Genomic DNA, 21,276 nt, shown 5'->3' with positions numbered 1-21,276 from the left:
AGCCTCCCATGAGGCAAAGGTGTGCGGCTGAGGTCCATGGAAGACAGACTCTTTCCCTGCTCTTCTCTCACCCTGAGTCCTGGGACTGTCTTCACAGAAACGCCCAAAGGGCTGCTTGGATCATCCATCCATTCCTCTCAAGGACCTGCTCTCAGGCATTTTGGAAACGGAAGCCTAGTTGGGATCCATGCCACTCCAACTCTGTGAGGTGTGCATATTACTTCCTGTGGTGTCAGTGGCCCTAGTTATAAAATGGGAGAATAATAGTACTGGGCTTATGGTGGTGTGGGGAAGATTCAGTGGCATAGTACCAGCGGAATACTTAGCATGTAGTGAGAACTCAGTCTTACAGTCACCTCTTCTTAATAATACTAGTTGTTATGTAATTCAATCTGTTGAGTAGCTCTTTGTGCATGCGGCATATGCCTACTAATACCAAAAATATTTTTGAAAAGCTACATCTTTTACGCTAGGTTGGAGAGTAGAGGGCAACCTGGAACAAACCACTTGTCATCAAACTAAGGAAGATTCAGCTAAAATCGTTTCCTACAGATGCTTTGCTTTAATCCCTGCTGATAGAGTCAGCCTAATTCCTGGACACTGTGATGCTAAAACACCAACTCTGTTCCATAAATAAACCTTCCGTCAAAGGCCTAGATCAGCAGTGGTCCATCAGTCACAGACTGCATAATGAAAACGTGGTTCTCTTCATCATTTTAAGATATTAGTGGTCTTTTGTTATTGTCCCAGATTCTACCATCCTTCCTGTTTTTCTCCTCTACTCTGTTTATCGTTTCCTGCCTTCCAAATGTGATAGGACTTCTTTGCCATTCGGAGTGGCGGGGAAAAAAAAACAGAGATAAACTTCTCTGCCTTTCTGCAGACAGGTGAGAGGCTTCCTGAAAGCCCTGCTGGTTAGGGGAAAGCGGTAAAGTGACTCAAATATTCCTACTACTTCTAACGTGAAGAAGTGTGAGACACACAGGTAACCAGGGATACCTAAGTAGGTTTGACAGAAAATACTTCAACTGGACAAAGAAAATAAGTTCATAAAAATAACAAACAACACTTTGTAACTAAGTAAACTGAGTTCGTAGATAAAGTGTAATGGCAAGAGAAGGCTTGACAGTGGACGAGGAGTACTGGGGGGTTCTTCGGAAGATGCTTGGGAGCCGTGATTGACTTTCAAAAAGCAGCAAGTGAAATTGTGATTTATAACAAGAAATATATATTTGGTCTTCATCCCACTCCTGGCACAGAGCTTCTAAAATCTTGGGATTTCCCAAGTGATAAGAAGAGATAAAGATGTTATTGACAAACCCCTTTCAGCCACAACCTGTGTTTATGTTAATATGGTGACTTTGCAAAGCCCCTAATGATGGGGTTGGTTGCCAGGGGAACCAACCCTGTGATTGCATATTGTTCGGTCACGTCCGACTCTTTGTGATTGGTGTCTGAAGTTGGGGAGCCGTCTTGTGGGACTGAGCCTTAACCTGTGGGATCCAGTACTGCTCCCAGGGTAGATAGTGCCAAACTGAGTTAAACTTGTATGACACCCAATTGCTAAGTGTGGGAAACCCTGCACACACACACACAGGCACACACACGTTTGGTGGCCAGAATAACTGAGTATGCGAGTAGAAGATAAAAGAGTTTTCCCTTTACACAGTGTCTTTGGGGCTCGGGGTTATTTTGCACTTAGAGTTATAGACAGGAAGAGCTAAACATGAGAGTGCTTTGAAAGCATGGTTTACAATCACCTCTGTCGTATATCTAACTTCCACATAGGCATAAATCTGTTGACGGCTCTCTATTATGTTCCACTGGTCTGCTTACGTTGTAATCAATATCACCCTGTTTGAAACTAATTCAAAAATAAACACGCACGCCTATGTTCATGCTGCTGCTAAGTCACTTCAGTTGTGTCCGACTCTGTGCGACCCCATAGACGGCAGCCCACCAGGCTCCCCCGTCCCTGGGATTCTCCAGGCAAGAACACTGGAGTGGGTTGCCATTTCCATAATCAAGAAACGGAAGCAACCTAAATGTCCAGCTACAGAGGATGGACAGAGATGATGTACATATTAATATATACAATGGACTACTACCCAGCCATAAAATAGAATGAAGTAATGCCATTTGAGCAACATGGATGGACCTAGAGATTATCATGCTGAGTGAAGTAAGAGAAGGATAAATGTCATACGGTGTCACATATATGGAATATAAAATATTACACAAATGAACTTATCTGTGAAACAGAAACAGCCAGCCAGCCATAGAGAACAGACTTGCCATTGTCAAGGGGAATAGGGCCAGGGAAGGATGGATTAGGAGTTTGGGATTAGCAGATGCAAACTACTGTATATAGGATGAATTAACCAGGTTCTACAGTGTAATACAGGGAACTACTTTCAATATCCTGTGATAAACCATAACGGAAAAGTATATATATATGAATAATAAAATCACTTTGCTGTACACCTAAAACTAACATTGTAGATCAACTATATTCAAAAACTAACTTTTCTTAAAAAGCAGGTAAAGAAAAAAGTACCACCTTGTTTACTTTACCATAGATTGTTTTTTTATAAAGTAGGTAGTAAAGTGAGCCCCTGAACTTTTTTGCCAAAATTTTTCTTGGTTCATCTTGGTCCTTTATGTTTTCATATATATTTTAGAATTAACCTTTCAATAAAAATGGGGACTTCATTGAGTTTTTATTGGAATTACATTGATTTATTATACAAATTTGGGGGATATTTAGCAGTTTTAAGATATGGAACATTCCCATTTGAAAATGTGGTACATGTTTCTCCTGAGATTGGCTTTAATTTTTACAACTTTTTATAATTGTCTCCAAAGCAGTCTTGCACATCTTTTGAAAGATTTATTCTTTAAGTACGGTGGTATTTGTGTTGCTACTTAAAATATTATCTTTCTTAATTCCACTTTTTACATTTGTTGCTAGTGTGTAGGAACACAATTGATTTTTTATGCGCTCATATCCAGCAATCTTGCCAGACTCATTGGTCAGTTTTAATTAGACTGTATGTTCCCTTGGATATTCTACAGACCATCACATAAATGTGAACAATGGCAACTCTGCTTCTTCCCTGGCAACTTATATATCTTTCCTTTGTTTACTCATTTTTTTTTTCAACTTACTGTACTCATAGGATCTCTAGTATATTATAAAATAGGTATAGTAATAATGGGTATTTTCAGTTCAGTTCAGTCACTTAGTCATGTCCGACTCTTTGCAACCCCATGAGCTGCAGCACACCAGGCCTCCCTGTCCATCATCAACTCCCAGAGTCCACCTAAACCCATGTCCATTAAGTCGGCGATGCCATCCAACCATCTCATCCTCGGTCATCCCCTTCTCCTCCTGCCCTCAACCTTTCACAGCATCAGGATCTTTTCAAATGAGTCAGCTCTTTGCATGAGGTGGCCAAAGTATTGGAGTTTCAGCTTCAACATCAGTCCCTCCAATGAACACCCAGGACTGATCTCCTTTAGGATGGACTGGTTGGATCTCCTTGCAGTCCAAGGGACTCTTCTCCAACACCACAGTCCAAAAGCATCAATTCTTCTGTACTCAGCTTTCTTTATAGTCCAACTCTCACATCCATACATGACCACTGGAAAAACCACAGCCTTGACTAGATGGACCTTTGTTGACAAAGTAATGTCTCTGCTTTTGAATATGCTATCTAGGTTGGTCATAACTTTCCTTCCAAGGAGTAAGCGTCTTTTAATTTCATGGCTGCAGTCACCATCTGCAGTGATTTTGGAGCCCAGAAAAATAAAGTCAGCCACTGTTTTCACTGTTTCCCCATTTATATGCCATGAAGTGATGGGACCAGATGCCATGATCTTAGTTTTCTGAATGTTGGGCTTTAAGCCAATTTTTTCACTCTCCTCTTTGACTTTCATCAAGAGGCTTTTTAGTTCCTCTTCACTTTCTGCCATAAGGGTGGTGTCATCTTTTTTACCTTCCCTGATTTGTAATAAAATGCTTTCCACTGTTCATGGTTACATGTGATGTTATTGATGAGTTTTGGTAGATGATTTTGATTTTCAGATGACCATATAGTTTTTCCTTTGTAAAATGTTAATGTGGAAAATTAGAGCAATGGATATTTATCAAAATGATGCACAAACATTGAAACAGTCAAATTGCTCAATAACACACCATTTGTAAGTCTGCTAGCAAGGCATGAGAATTCCAGGTATTCTACATCTCCATCCATACTTGGTATTATTATCAACATATTTCATTTTAGTCATTTTAGTGGGTACAAAGTGGTATCTCATCATTTATAAACTTATGAGCTCTGTGGTTCCTGCTGGAAGTAAAACTAACAAAAGCAACTGGTGTAGGGTGAGCCACACCAAGATGTTTGTAAACTGGTAGATTAATCAACTTGCATAACAGTAGCTCAATCCAAAGTCAGCATCATAACACAGATTCCAAAACTACCATGAAGGACTGTTCTGAGAGCTTTGTGAATCCATTATCTGTAAACCGTATCATAATAATTTGGGAGTCAATTGTTTATAAACTAAATTAATAAAATTATAACTTATGTGGGTTCTAGGCGGGGGTTTCCTTTGGTAGCTAAGAGTTTCCTGTGATAGCTAAGACACCAGCAGGGCTCTGAGAGCTAATCTATGCAACCTTGGGTAAACTCTAAAATCTGAGCCTCAGTCTTCATGCCTGTGAAGTGGGACATTAGTAGGATCCATTGAATAGGATCATTTTGAGAATGAAATAAAATAATTCATGTCAAGTTTATTCCAGTGCCTAGCTTGGAGCATATGCTTATTAAATGTTTAGTTGTGGCTATATATCAAAAAGTTTAGATATCGGTTGCTTCACTAGTAGGGGAGAAGTAAAGCAGTCATGCAAGTCCCTGGCAGATACATAGTAAAAACTGAACAAAATGAAAACAAAATTTTAAATGTCTAAAAGTATTCCAAAGTGGACCAAAATCAGAGGAAAGTTTAGGCTTGAGAAACTGCAAGTAGAAAGGCTGAAAATTGCACAGGCTGCTCTTCTTGACCCAAGAAGCTGCCAAAAGTCATAGCCAAGGTCAAGGAAAACGCAATAAAGTTAAAGAAAGCTGTTACATAATGGATGGCCCTGGACCCTGTCTAAAGTAACAGTGTTATAAGTGGTGTCTAGTTGTATAGAAAAGGGGAGAGGAAAAGAATTATTCACCCAGAATCACCCAAAGACTCTATACGTGGGAGACATTTATAAAGAAATTAGTGAAAGGATTGCATGGTTGGACAATGACCATTCATTCATTCATGTGTTACTCCTCTCCTTGTCTGTTTCATCAACAAATTTTTACCAAGCATCTACAATTTCATTACTAAATGTTAGCACTATAAAGATGCTACTAAATGTTAGCACTGTAAAGATAATGGTGGAATTTCTGGATTTCCACTATTTACTCTCTAAGACACAGGCTTGACCAAATTCAGAGATGACTTTAAGGCTCTGCCTCAAAATCTTGTACCCTGTCATAGCTTCCACCTCCGTCAAACCAACACCTGCAGCAGAGAGAACGCATTTACCTTGAATTTATATCCACGTGCATCGACCTGGCTTCCCTGGTAGCTCATCAGTAAAGAATCTGTCTGCCAATGCAGAAGATGCAGATCAATCCCTGGGTTGGGAAGATCCCCGGAGAAGGAAATGGCAACTCACTCCAGTATTCTCGCCTGGAAAATTCCGTGAACAGAGGAGCCTGGTGCGCTCAATCTATGGGGTCGCAAGAGTCGGACACAACTGAGCACGCCCGCACCTCTGCCTCCACAGGCCTGACAGAGAGGGGCTACATTCTAACAGAGAGGAGCTACGTCCATGATGACCAACCTGGCTGTATGTTAGATCCACTTAGGAGCTCTAAAAACTCTAAGGCCCCCACTGTTTCCAGATCAACCACATGCAAACCTTTGAGTGTAGGACCCTGACATCAGAACCTGTAAATCTTCCTAGATGATTCAGGGTGTAACCAGAATGGAGAATGAACACTAGACTGGCTTAGTTGCATCAGAACAAGTGAGAACGGCTGGATGGTTTTCCAGGGAGCAGGGAGGCGGGGACTGGTATTGCTACTGATAATGAAGGGGCTTCCCTGGTGACTTAGATGGTAAAGAATCTGCCTGCAATGCAGGAGACCTGGGTTTGATCCCTGGGTCAGGAAGAGCCTCTGGAGAAGGGAGTGGCTACTCACTCCAGTATTCTTGACCGGAGAATTCCACGGGCAGAGGAGCCTGGTGAGCGGCAGTCCATGGGGTCACAAAGAGTCAGACATGACTGAGTGATTGATAGTGAGTCAGGGTAGGCTAGATGCAGGAGGAGGGCATTATGGTCCTCTCCCATGGGGGGAGTTTGTACCTACCAGGAAGTGTTATGGGCTGAATCGTGTCCCCTCAAATTCATATGCTGGAGTCCTAACCCCCACACCTCAGAATGTGACTGTACTGGGAGACAATGTCCTTACAGAGGAGATAACAGGGAGGCAATATGCAATATGACCATTGGGCTTACAAGAGGAGGAGATTAGGACCCAGGCGCGCAGAGAGGGAAGAGCATCTGGACACACAGTGGGAAGGCGGCCATCTGTAAGCCGAGGACAGAGGGAAAACCAACCCTACCACCACCTTGATCTCAGACTTCTAGGCTCTAAAACTGTGAAAGTAAATATCCATTGCTTAAGCCACCCAGTTATGGCAGCCCTAACAAACTAATACAGTAAGCACAGTCTCCATTCGATGATACGGCTGTCTTGTTACGGCTACTAAAACATAGTCATGGGAACTGTTCTGGTGGTGCAGTGGTTAAGACTCCACCTGCCAATGCAGGGGACATGGGTTCGATCCCTAGTGCAGGAAGATTCCACCTGCTGCTGGGCAAGTACGCCTGTGTGCCACAACCACCGGAGCGCACATGCTCCAGAGCACATGCTCCACAACGAGAGAGGCCACCGCAATAAAGCCCACGCACTGCAGCCAGAGAGTAGCCCCTGCTCTCCACAACTAGAGAAAGCCTGCACGCAGCAACAAGACCTGGTGCCGAGAAAAATAAAAATTAATGTTTAAAAATATAGTCATAGTAAAAACAAAAAATCTAACAGTGGAAAATGGTATGGAATGAAAATTTTAATTTCTCTTTTCTTCTCTGAACTCTCTGTAATAATTCCCCTGAGGTTAGTACTGTTAACAGTTTTATACTAAATAATATCATGTGAAAGCATCCAGATGTATTTCTTGACTACACAGTGAGCACTGATACCTTCTACGTGGAAGACCTTGTGCAGCTGCCATACAGAGGAAGACACTATGCTATTCTGAACCCCAGTGCTGGCCACGTGATGGTGCCTGGCTTCCCTCTCTGGGGTCAGGGCCCCCCAGCGGGAAGGAGGAGCATACTGGGACACCCACACTGGGGGCCAGATGGGAATGAACACAGTTGTTATTTGGAGGAAGCCAAAGCAATCACCATCAAAGGGCAAGAACCAATAGGAATTAAAATTTGTGCTTAGTCATGGAGGAAAGACACTTAGCCAGCCACTGATCCAGGGTGAGGACCAGGCCATGGATGAGGTCAAGGTGGGAAGTGAGGAGGTGCAAGGGTCCCCAGCAGGAGCTGCAGGAGAGAGGGTTCTGCAGCTCTAGGCTGTGAACAGGGTGGGGTTCAGGGTGTGACGGAGTGGCCCTGGCAAGCCAACAGGCTTCGGATCTTGGGGCGTCTCTCAGGTGACAAATACACACACGTGGAGAGTCTAGCCGACATCATCCTGAACAATTATAGCCACGGGAGGTCATACCCAGATCCCATGGAACACAGAGAAGGAGTTAGGAAAGGAAGTCAGGAAGGTGATGTGGAGGCGTGAGGCTGAACTCGGTCTTAAAGAAGAGAAATGACCAGATGAAGGCGTGGAAGGACATTATAGGAAGGGGAAGCATAATCAAAGCCAGGGTGGCCTGAGGGAAGAGGGTATGTCTGCAGGACAGAGAATATACAGTGCAGTAGACGTGTATTGTTATGGGTGTAGAGGGTCTGGAAAGGTACCTAGAGCCAGGCTGGACAGCACCCATCAGTGCTCTCCACCCGGGTGCCCTTTCCCAGTAAAATCTCTTGCTTTGTCAGCACATGTGTCTCCGCGGACAATTCATTTTTGAGTGCTAGACAAAAGCCCAGTTTCGGGCCCTGGAATGGGTCTGCCTTCCTGCAACAACTCTAGTATTCTTGGGCTTCCCTAGTGGCTCAGCTGGTAAAGAATCCACCTGCAATGTGGGAGACCTGGGTTCGATCCCTGGGTTCAGAAGATCCCCTAGAGAAGGGAAAGGCTACTCATTCCAGTATTCTGGCCTGGAGAATTCCATGGACTATATGTAGTCCATGGGGTTGCAAAGAGTCAGACATGACTGAACAACATTCACTACAAAATTTAAAAATTTTTTAAATAATAAAGTGAAAGAAAAGGTTCTTGAAAGGAAGTCTCAACACTCTCGTATCAGCAGACCTCAAAGATAGCACAGCTTCACTTCCAAACCAACACCATAAACTGAGTATCACAATAAAGTGAGTCACACAAATTTTTTGGTTTCCCAGTGCATATAAAAGTCGTGTTTACACTATATTGCAGTCTATCAAGTTTGCAATAGCATACATCTAAAAAAAAGTATATTCTTTAAAAACGTTATTGCTTAAAAAAAAATGCCAATCATTTGAACATTTAGTGAGTAGTAGTAGTAACAAAGATCACTGGTCACAGATCACCTTAATAAATATAATAATAATGAAAAAGTTGAAACATTGCCAAAATGTGACACAGAGACACAAAGTGAGCAAATGCTATAGGAAAAATGGCACCAATACGCTTAGTCGGTGCAGGGTGCCACAAACCTTCAATTTGTAAAAAAACTAAAACAAAAAACCACAGTATCTGTGAAGCATGATAAAACAAAGCATAATAAAACAAGGTCTACCTGTAATGAGATTTCCAAACAGATAAAATATTATGTGCTATTACAGGATATTATAGCTGATGTCTGACTTATGGCCCAAATGGGATTCAAACACATCTAAACATAACTGTTGAGTAGTAGGCAGCCCTTGGTGCTAATAATTTACATAAGAAGAGCTGTTTATGGCTGAAGGAGTAAACACGGGCTGAGGCACTTGTGCCTAGGGGTGCATGATGTCTGTGCCCCAAATAGCTGGTGAGATATGAGAAATGCAGGATGTTACGTCAGTATTTACTGAAATGGACATACTACAAGGAGACAGCAAAGTGGATATGAAACATTCTGGGCTGGGAGCTGCAAACCTGAGTTCTAACCTATCTTGGCCTCAGTGTCACTACTCCAGAACTCCTTTCCCTCACATGCTATGTATTTGGTTTGGGCTAGATGATGTCTGTGGACTTTCCAGTTACAGACTGGAACTAGAGTGCTCGGACTCTAAGGAGAACCATGACCAAAAATAATATAAAATAACATGGTAGTCAGTGAAAGAATAGCAGTCAGAAAGGCATGGAAAAGAAGTGGCCGGTATGTTTCCTTTATCAAATGGAAGAAGGATTTGAAATCCATTTCCTTGGACACAGACAGAGGGCGGCAACAGCAGAGTCATGGATTTCTGTGGTGTCTACAGATCCCGACAAATTCTTGTTCTCATGGAAATAAGGGAAAAAGGTTGCTTCCTAGTATACTGGTAGGAAGTCTCTTCTGAGACTTTCTATTTCTGTTGTACTGAACCCTGCTTTGGTAGCATGAAAATGGAAAGAAAAGTAGCACCTGAAAGAAAAAGAAAGTGTCCCCTTCTACTCTTCTAGTACATTCTATTCAAAAGATGGGCAATGGGGAAAGATGAAACCAAATAAAATGATACTGAAAATTTTGAACATTTTTTTTCATACTCCATGTGAGTTCATGAACCTATTATAATTGGCTACTAAATCCTTAACATTTTTATCTCCCTTCAGTCTCTGCTGCTGCCGCTAAGTTGCTTTAGTCGTGTCCAACTCTGTGCGACCCCAGAGACGGCAGCCCACCAGGCTCCCCCGTCCCTCGGATTCTCCAGGCAAGAACACTGGAGTGGGTTGCCATTTCCTTCTCCAATGCGTGAAAGTGAAAAGTGAAAGTGCAGTCGCTCAGTCGTGTCCGACTCCTAGTGACCCCATGGACTGCAGCCTACCAGGCTCCTCCGACCACGGGATTTTCCGGCAACAGTACTGGAATGGGTTGCCATTGCCTTCTCCACCTCAGTCCCTACTTACTCCCTATATTTTAGTATCATTTTTGGTAATTTGAATAAAATGCCTAAGTTTTCCTAGGGCTCATAATACAAAGGAGTGATAGAATTCACTCTTAGCCCATCTGGAGACATTTTGTGAAACAGGAGGGGGAAAGCCCCATTTCCCCTCACTGCTGGACAAGGACATATGAGCTGGAATTTCAGCACCACCAGCCCTCAGTGGACACCTTTGTACAATGAAACTTTACAAACAGCCACAGTGGCTCTGATATGAGTGGATACAGAATCATTAGGAAAGGCTTCCAGCATCCTGAGCTCTTTCATGAATATGGACTGTCCTCACACCCAAAGGAAAGAAAATAACTTCTGCATTAGTTTCCAGAAAGAGCTTCAAAAAAATCTCAAGCCTGGTGTATTTTCAGAAGTTCACCTACAGCTTGATTTTAAACTTTGCTTTGTCTTTCTATTTCAAATAATCTTACAGGAATCTTTAAACTTCATCTTTTTAGAAGAAATTGTGGAGGCAGGTGTTCAAATGAAAGAGAAAATCTAAAAGTTTGTACTTGTAAATTAGTATTGAATTTAAATAGTCCAAAGAATATTTTACTGAGCAATGACTTGCAGGAATGACCTTTAAAGAAGTCTTTTCCTCCCTTTTACTATTGAACACACTCATGTATGCATGCATACACACATGATTTATGTGTGCAACCCACTCCAGTATTCTTGCCTAGAGAATCCCAGGGATGGGGGAGCCTGGTGGGCTGCCGTCTATGGGGTCGCACAGAGTCGGACATGACTGAAGCAACGCAGCAGCAGCAGCAGCAGCAGCAGCAGTACAAATATTAACTTAAAATTTGGCAGTACGATTAAAAAAAAAATTTTTTTTTTGCCTAAATGCAAATCTTGTGTGTTCTTGGTTCCCTGACTAGGGATTAAACCTGTGCCCCCTGCAGTGGAAGCATAGAGCCCTAATCACTGGATCACTAGGGAACTCCCGATTTTTCTTTTAATAAATCATCAATTGCCAAACTGGAAGTTAACAGCTCCAACCATTTAAAGTTATCATTAATTTTTTTAAAGAGTGTAGAAATTTTCATTTTTAAACTAAGAGAAGATGATATTGTTTGTTTCTTAAAGGAACAAAAATTATAAACCATTATTATAATTTGTACCCTCAAAATTCATGAGTTTGTCCATTATAAAATTGTTTATATACACTAGTGTTGTGTTTCAAGGATACACAAAAAAGTAAAAAAAAAAAAAAAAAGCAAAACTTTAAAATTCACAATCCACTCACCTAGAAATAAACAATGCTAAGATTTTTGTTTTCCTTCTGCTCTATCTTTTCTGCATGAAGCAGCATATCCAGATAATAATGTAAAAGTTATTTTTAATAAATTAAAAGAATTCCTTTCATTTAACCAATTATTAAGGTTTTTCAAATACCTTATTTTAGATATCTAACATAATTATATAAAACATGTGGTAGCCAGCCTCCAAGATGACCCCAGTGATTACAGCCTCCTGGTGTTCATGACCCTACGCGGTACTTTTTCACATTGAACAGAGGTGACCGGCATAACCAATAAGATACTTCAGAAAAAGTTTGATTTCCAAGACTATGTCATAAAAGATGTTGCAGTTTTCAAACCTTTTGTGGTTTGACTCAGTATAGGAGAAGCCAGGGGACATGTAATGAGGGCTCCAGTCATCCACTGTGGAGAGGTGCAGGTGGGGAGGATTTGAGGTTTCCCGCCAATAACCAGCACCAGTTTGCTAGGTATTAACATTTGAGTTTGTCACCATGGAAGTAGATCCTCCCACTTGGTTACGTTCTTGGATGACTGCAGCCCTGGTTGACACCCTGACTGTAACCACATGAGAGACTGAGACAGAATCACCAAGCTAATCTGCTCCTGGGTTCCAGATCCACAGAAACTGTGGGAGTTAATATTTATCATTTTAAATGTCTACATTTTGGAATAGTGTTGCATATAAATAATTATCACTTTGGTATCAGATGTGGGCACTATCATAACAAAACAGCTAAAATGCGGGGGTGCCTTTATGACAGGGAAGACTCAGAAGTTAGCAAAAGCCTGATGACCTTCAAGGATGCCATTGGTAAGGACTCAGGAAAATCTGGAAAATATTACTGGGAACCAAAAGATAAGAGATTCCTGTTAGATATGACAGGAAATTTAGCAAATGTCATATGCAAAAATATGGAGGGTGGGGGGAGGAATATATCTAATGAGCTAAGAGATCTAGCTAAGATTTCCAAGCCGTGTTGAAAGTACTGCTTGGTTTCTTATAGCAAAAAGTAAGAGGAGAGATAAGCTGAAGGAAGAATTATTCAATAAAAAGGAGTCAAGACTTTCTGCTTCTGAAACTTTCCAGATGACAGAAAATGCTAAAATTGTAAAATAGCTTCCAGGCAAAGATCAAATCCAGGGCTCTTCCAAGAAAACACGGTCTAAAGATGAAGTTGAGGTTGTGACTGTAAAAATCTCATTTAGTGATTAAGGAAAATCTAAGGTAGCACTTCAGAGAACTCTAGGGCTTCTGAAAGTTTATGGACATTGTCCCTCTGCAGTTTCAACAGCCCAAGGTAGAAAAGGGCTTATCTTGAAGAGATTTATGGTGTGGTTTTTAACTAATGGAATAAACCCCACTTAACTGCCCTGTTGCAGGTAACCTACAGAGTTGGTTTTTTTTTTTTAAATTAATATTGGCAGAAACATTATCAGGGTGGACTGCATAGACAGAAACCATACAACGTGAAAAGAGACCTTCAGACGGTCAAACTTTGAGAGGCAGGAAGTAGGGTAAGACCATCTCTAAGCTGCAAATCATGGGTTACCTTTAATGGAACAGAAGGATGAATCAGAGGGCAGAACTAAGAGCTCAAAGGGTAGAACCAGGAGCTATAGAGAATCATTCCCAGGAAAGAGTGGACCCACGTCCTATTTAAGGAAATTTTCCATATTTGCTTAGCTGGATATTAGGATTTCTGTGAAGCAGTGACTTCTGTGTGCCTCTTGTTGTCCTCATTTTGAATGGGAGTATCTGTAATATTATTTAGAGGCTATCCCACCAGTATATATCAGGTGTGGGAGGGCCCAGGTAACTTGACTCTGTAACCCACATGTCTTCAGATTGAGAGGAACTGTACTTGAACTGTACTTGGAATGCTGGCTTAAATGGCACCCCACTCCAGTACTCTTGCCTGGAAAATCCCATGGGCGGAGGAGCCTGGTGGGCTGCAGTCCATGCGGTCCCAAAGAGTCGGACACGACTGAGCAACTTCACTTTCACTTTTCACTTTCCTGAATTGGAGAAGGAAATGGCAGCCCACTCCAGTGTTCTTGCCTGGAGAATCCCAGGGACGGGGGAGCCTGGTGGGCTGCCGTCTATGGAGTCGCACAGAGTCAGACATGACTGAAGCGACTTAGCAGCAGCAGCAGCAGTTGAGAGTTATGTTTTATTTGGTGGGAATTTTTAGGATTTCAAGCCCAGGAGACAGCAGCTCAAGAAATCCTGAGAGAACTGTTCTGAGGAGGCTGCAGGGAGGAGAAAGGTAAACTTGTAATAACGGGCAAGCAGTTTGAACATCAAAAGATTATTGTTAATTAAGGATGCCAGATACCTCAAGTTAGGGAATTTAGCGCTTTTCTATGTTTGGGAAGATGCGAGACTCATTCCTTTCATATGCATCTCAGATATCTGGGGCCAATGCTCACCGTGGGGTGTGGTTGACTCTGCGGGAGAGCAGGTATTGTTTTTCCTGGGCTCAGAAATTCACCTTTGGAGGGCTGGAATCCCTCATGGCTGTGACATCCTTGTTTATTGGTATGATAGGAAATACTCCATTTCATAGGAACTATATACTGAAGAAATTATTCTTGAAGAGCTTCATCCGCCCCTGGCACCTGACTTAGCTGGTGAGGCTCTAGACTTGGAACTGATGCTGAAACAGGAGGAAACTTTTGAGGACCTTGTCAAAGGGTGATTGTATTTCACATGTGTGAGGGTGAGAATCATTGGAGGCCAGGGCTCAGACTGTAGTGACCAGCCTTTCCAATGACCTCCAGTAATCCTGCCTCCTGGTTTCATGTCCCTATTGAGGTCCCTACCACCATGAATAGGACTGATCTGTGCAACACATAGAATATTAGAAAACAAGCAGAGCATGACTTCAAAAAAGACGCTGTTTCAACTTTGCTCTCCTGTGGATCACTTGCTGCAGAGAACAGCTCTAGACCTCTGGAGAGGTCCATGAGGTGAGGAATCGAGACCTGCAGCCAACAATCAGCACTACCTCTTCAAGCATGCGTGGGAGCCACCGGCAAAGCAGAACCTACAGCTCCGGTCAAGCTTTTGGATGACCACAGGCCTGGCCAACAACTTGGCTAAAATCTCATGATATATCCTGGGGCAGAGCCATCCAGCTAAGATGTCCCTGGGTTCGTTACCCACAGAAATTGTGTGAGATAATAAATATTATTTTAAGCCACTAAGTTTTGGGGTAATTTGTTATGTGCTAATAAATAATTCAGCCCTATTTCATCATATGAATATACCATAATTCAGTGTTAATTTAGATTTAATTTAATTTTAGATTTCTTCTAATTTTTCATCATTATAAATACTACTATAATGAACCCAATAAATAATACTACTATGAAGAACTGATAAATAATAAATTGTCTGAATCTCTAATGTGAATAGATTCTTAAAAGAGAGACGACTAGATGTGAGCAGTTTATGTTGATAGCTGCATTATATCAAAGCATGCATTTTACTGTAGCCTCAGTTATGCTTTTCGAAACCACATGACAAGAATATCCATTATCAATATTCTCATTTAACACTACATTGGAATACACACAGTTAGGAAAGAAAATGAAATTAAAAGCATAAATGTTAGAAAGGAAAAACTTAAACCTTCACTATTTTTATTTGATATGATGAATATTTGAAAAACACAACAGGAACTACTGAAATGCTATTATAAATGATATGAGACCCCAATAAGTTAACAAGAAACTAAAGAACTTCATTGCTACCCTAGATGCATTCAAGACACTTTGGACAGAGGTCTGACCAAGTGAGATTATGGGCACCAGTAGGGGGAAAAATTGAGCTGTCTCTTGACTGTATCCTACTGAATTCATGTCACCCAACAAACAAGTTCAGTTCAGTTCAGTTCAGTCACTCAGTCGTGTCTGACTCTTTGCGACCCCATGAATCGCAGCACGCCAGGCCTCCCTGTCCATCACCAACTCCCGGAGTTCACTCAGACCCACTTCCATCGAGTCAGTGATGCCATCCAGCCATCTCATCCTCTGTTGTCCCCTTCTCCTCCCACCCCCCAATCCCTCCCAGCATCAAAGTCTTTTCCAATGAGCCAACTCTTCACATGAGGTGGCCAAAGTACTGGAGTTTCAGCTTTAACATCATTCCCTCCAAAGAACTCCCAGAGCTGATCTCCTTCAGAATGGACTGGTTGGATCTCCTTGCAGTCCAAGTTACACAAATACAAACAATAATGTCAACTGTATAACACTTGAATATTACATGCACACCTCTCAGATTTTGTTGCTGATTTTGAAACTACAACTCACAAGAAGGAAACAAGGAGACTGAAGCAGTTTGTCAGCCTGAACTATCTCATTCCTTTCCTCAATCCCTGTAGCTTCGCCTACTCCTTCAGATAATCTTCTCTGCGACTGACAAGCCAGGTCTTCAGTGTTTAGCACGGAGCTTCCTGAGCCCCTGCTGAGTCACTCTCCAACTCCTGGCAAGCTCTTCCTTGTGAGAGCTTCTGCTAAACTCCAATCCTGAAGCGTATGTTCAAGCCCAAAAACTGAATCAAGCTGACACTGCTAACTCAATTCCCCATGGTTCCAGGGCCCAGAAACAGGGGTATCTTGAGGCTGTATCACAAACTAGTGGTACCATGAACTTGAGGCCCACACTTCTTTACCAAATCAGCTAGCAAGAGGCAAAATTCATCAGGACTTGTAGCCTTTGCTCACTCTATGGCACATTCCCTGAAGAAAACAGCAAGGATTGTCCATTTTGGATAAAAATGAGAAAGGGGAAAGGAGGGACAAAGCGTCTGATGAGCAAACAGCAAATCTTTGGAGTTGAGGACTGAATGTGATCTCACTTGGCACTCTGGGCTCCACTGGCAGGCTCAGAGCCCAGACAGGAATGTTCTCTATACATGTGACCTTCCTGCCAAGTCTGACAAGTATTCCTAAGGCTAAAGTGTATTAAAACAGGAAGAGATTGGGGGCTCATTCCTGCAGCCTCTCTGACCTCAGAGAACTGAGTGCACCGGCACAATGAGGAGCCTCCTGATCCCTCCTCCATACCTCCCCCGACCCCGGCTTCCCCCACCCCACAAAGGCAAGGGACACAAGCAAATTGGAGGGGTCTGCAAGTGACTTTTCAGCACACACAGAGAGAAGCAGCTCTCCACAGGCCAGGAGACAAGTTGGCAGAAGCCCAGATGAGCTTTCTGCAGCAATGCGTGTGCTCTTTCTAAAGTGAACCACAGAGCTCATACCCTCCAGTGTCAGCAAGTTAAGGTGGGGCTTCTGAGCCCCTCTTATCCTTAGCTTGGAGAACTTACATGGCTGAAGCACAGGCCACGTTCACTCATATGAAACTATGACCTAGGCCTACAGAGAACAGAGCAACTGATTTTTAAATGCTTTGTTGTTGGTTAGTCACTAAGTCCTGTCCAACTCTTTGTGACCCCATGAACTGCAGCATGCCCGGCTTCCCTATCCTTCACTATTTTCCAGAGTTTGTTCAAACTCATGTTCATTGAGTTGATGATGCCATCCAACTATCTCATCCTCTGTCGCCTCCTTCTCCTCCTAACCTCAATCTTTCCCAGCATGAGTCTTTTCCAGTGAGTCAGCTCTTTGTATCAGGTGGCCAAAGTACTGGAGATTTAGCATCAGTCCTTCCAATGAATATTCAGGGTTGGTTTCCTTTGGGATTGACTGGTTTGATCTTGCTATCCAAGGGACTCTTCGACAGTCTTCTCCAACACCACAATTTGAAAGCATCAATTCTTAGGCACTCAGCTTTCTTTATGGTCCAACTTTCACATCCATACATGACTAATGGAAGAACCACAGCTTGGCTAGATGGACCTTTGATGGCGAAGTAATATCTCTGCTTTTTAATATGCTGTCTAGGTTTTAAATGCTTAGGAATAGAAAAAATATGTGGAAGTACTCCTCAGCATTCACTGTCTATGGTTCTATCAAAATATCACATCCTGGGGTCTCCAGAGTGTGATTTTCCATTAAGTTTCATAACACCTTCCAGGCTCTCCATTTACCTCATGAGATATTAAGGAATTCACAAAACAGATTTACAATTAATTTTATTTCAAATGAATGTACAGCAGATCACATTTGGTGAGTCAGAGAGAGGAAATCTGAAATAAAAATAGAATGTGGTGAACTAAAAAACACTGAAACCCACGGCTCTCCAGACAAAACTGGCATTTAAATGGATACAGAGAAGAAGAGTGCGTCACTGTCCTTTCTGAAGGTCATAGATGTTTGTAATTCTTCATTTGGGGTTTTAACCTTGACTCATATTAAATTTCAAAAGCACAGGTTCAGTCCACGATGCATTTTGATTCAGCCTCTCCTGTGTGCTTGGCACTGAGCTAGGCACAGTGATACACAGGAGAGTTACTCACATCTGCCCAGAGGAAAAGTCGAGAAGATGACATTCTTGCTATTTTGCGAACAAAAAGAAATAATGCTCTGTGTCAGTATAGCAAACATTCTGGAGAGCTGACTATAAGATTCTGTGTGAGGCCCCAAAACCGCCCCCTCCCCAGATAATGCCAAGTTGCAAGCGGCTTTTTAAAGCCACACTACATATTGACTTTGTAACACAGAATGAGCATCTGGGCAGATTTACTTACTTAATTATGGTTTGCTTGTGATAATATTAAATTAGCCTGTATTCCCTGATCATCTTCAGAGGAACAAGTGTTTTAGAAGCATACTGGGCAACAAGATATAAAGGGACTGAAGATGCTCAAGCCAAGAGATATGTCTTCTTTGTCCTGCCCTTGATTCCTTCCTCTCCATGCCTTTTTTTCCTCTCTTCCTTCTTTTTTCCCCAGATAACTTATATGTGATGCCTTAGGAATATGAAAATGTTTATTGTAATCTTCATAAGTCAAAGAAGGAAAAACCTGATGTATTGAGCACCTACGAAGGGTTAAATAAGCACTAAATGTGTTTCCTTAGTTATCTCTTTTAATCCTTCCTAGAGTGCTGTGAAGAAGGAATTGTTATCATCAGTTTAGAAACGAGGAAACTGAAGGACAAAAGTGTTTACATAACTGATAAAAGATTGGAGCAGAATTTGAATATAGTCTATCAATGTTAAGATACATTTCACGGGCCTTCCCTGGTGGTCCAGCGGTTGAGTGTTCAACTTCCAGTGCCGGGGTTGCCAGTTTGATCCTTGATCAGGGAGCTCAGATCCCATATGCCTCGTGGCCAAAAAAACCAAAACCGAAATATTGTATTTGTTGTAACAAATACAATAAGTACTTCTAAAATGGTCCACATAAAAAAAAAAATCTTTAAAAAAAAGAACTCTTTCTTCCCACTATTCAGTTCACTCTAACCTTTAATATCCCATTTACCAATAGCCCAGTAGAGAAATGGGCAAAGGAGAGGACCAACAGTCTGCAGAAAAGGTTCTTAAGCATATATTTTAGATGTTCAATTATACTCATAACAAGAGAAATGCAAATTAAAGGGTTACCCATCAAAATAGCAAAGGTGAAGAACACCTGGTATGGCACTGAGCTGGTGTGGGGGTGGAAACAGGCCTGTTCACACATGGCTGGTGGGAAAGACTGATGTGAGTGCTCTGGAGTGCACTTGGTCATTCCCATCAGTATCTTCCTCTGTGACTTCATCCTTCAGGTATCCTTGCACTTTCGAGAAATGAGATATTCACAAGATTATTCACTGCAACACTCTCTGTGATAGCAACAGACTGAAACAACCTGATGGTCATTAATGGAAGATGTAAAGTTTGTTCCTCCATGCAAAGAATTACACATAACCATAAAAAATGAGGATCATTGTGGGTAAAATTTTCTAAGTGGAAAAAAGAAAGATGCAGAAAGGCAAGTGCTATTTTGTGCTTCAGTTTGTGTGGAGGAGGAAATATATACAAGTTTTTGTATAGAATTAGGCTATTAGGAAATCAGTAGCATGGCTGCCTCCAGACAGGCATGAGGACAGAAGAATGATTGCTATACACCCTTTGAGGCATTTGAATTTTGAACCATGTTAATACAAAATCTATTTTTAAGTAAAATTTGTTTTTTAAAGCATTAAGTAAAAGGCTTCCCTGGTGGCTCAAACAGTAAAGAATCTGCCAGCAATGCAGGACACCTGGGTTTGATCTCTGGGTCAGGAAGATCCCCTGGAGAAGGGCATGGCAGCCCACTCCAGTATTCTTGCCTGGAGAATCCCATGGACAGAGGAGCCTGGCAGGCTACAATCCATGGGGTCACAAAGAGTCGGACACGAATGAGTGACTAACACACATTATGCAAAAAGTTGAAAAGCACACCAATTAATTGTCTTTCATATTTAACTACTGAATAATAGAAAGAAAGCAATACTTTACTGGGTTACAGCTGAAGGTTGTACAAACTGATTCAGAATCACCACCAACTCGCTTTCTCTTTGGTCATTTAGTCTTTGGAATTACTCCTTCCTTAAACTGCTGTTTAAGGCTATGATTTAAACCCTTCAGTCTTCTGCCTTCTAACAATAATATTAAAACAATGATGAGAACAATTTATGGAAGGACCACTATTTATAAAACTCTTGCATGTAGAGCTGTGGCTATACTGTCTAATCTTCCTGATAATCATATACAGTGTGACTATCAAGCCCATTTTTTAAAGTGAACTATAGTCAATTCACAATATTACGTTAGTTTCAGGTGTCCAACCCCATTTTAAAGGTGAGAAAACACAGACTAAGACAAACTAGTATTCTCTATTTTAATTGATTTCTAGATACACTGGAGCAGCTGTTTTCTAATGTTATGGCTTTGAGAAGAAAGACAAATTTAAAAAAAAGAAAAGTCCTCTGAAAGTCCACCAGGCCTAGAAAATGAAGATGCTGACATACAATTTATTCCACAGAGATTATTCTATTTACTCCATAGTGATGCTTCTCACATTCAGGTGCTACTCAGAAAAAAATAATCCATGGGCTATGTAAAAGATTCTGTCATTTTAAAGGAAGAAAAATTCTGTAAAACGATAGCAGCCATAGGCTCCTCTCCCGTTCCTGTCAATTTCTCAGCTGCAATGTGTATAAAGCAAAGGCTCCTCCTTGACACAGGAGAGCCCTTTTTTCCCTCACCATACGATGATAAAAATCCTACAGTCTCTCTCTTTACCAGCCCTTGCACTATCCTCCAGCATCTCCTCACAAGTTAGGACAGAGTCCAGGATAAAAGCCTGACATATAAAAGGTGTATCAGAAACTCTCCACTAAAATGTTTTATTACTGAAGCAAAGACAATAACAGAAACCATTCAGCCTTTGGCTTTCCCCCCCATCACTGTGCAGGAGGCTTGAAGTGAAGTTATGGTGCTTACAACAAATGCCCACAAGACTGACCTTTTGATTCCCTGTTGCCCCAGCTGACATCTCCATCAGCCCGTGTTTTCTGCCTCCTCTCTCTCAGCCGTAAAAGGTGTTACCCCTCACCAAGGAGCTCCCAAGAGAAGGGGTACTGTTTCTCATTCTGAAACAAAGGAGATTGAAAGAGATTGAAAATAGTTTCCCCATAAATTAGCCATTCAGACTCTGGATTTTCAACACCCTAGCAGGACAGCATCCAAATTCAGACATCTTGAGATAAAATCTCCTTGTGGTCTTGGTGGACTGGAGTGACTAA

This window comes from Capra hircus, chromosome 6 (genome assembly GCF_001704415.2).
Source record: "Capra hircus breed San Clemente chromosome 6, ASM170441v1, whole genome shotgun sequence".
NCBI lineage: Eukaryota > Metazoa > Chordata > Mammalia > Artiodactyla > Bovidae > Capra > Capra hircus.
Note: the sequence above shows the minus strand (reverse complement) of the source record.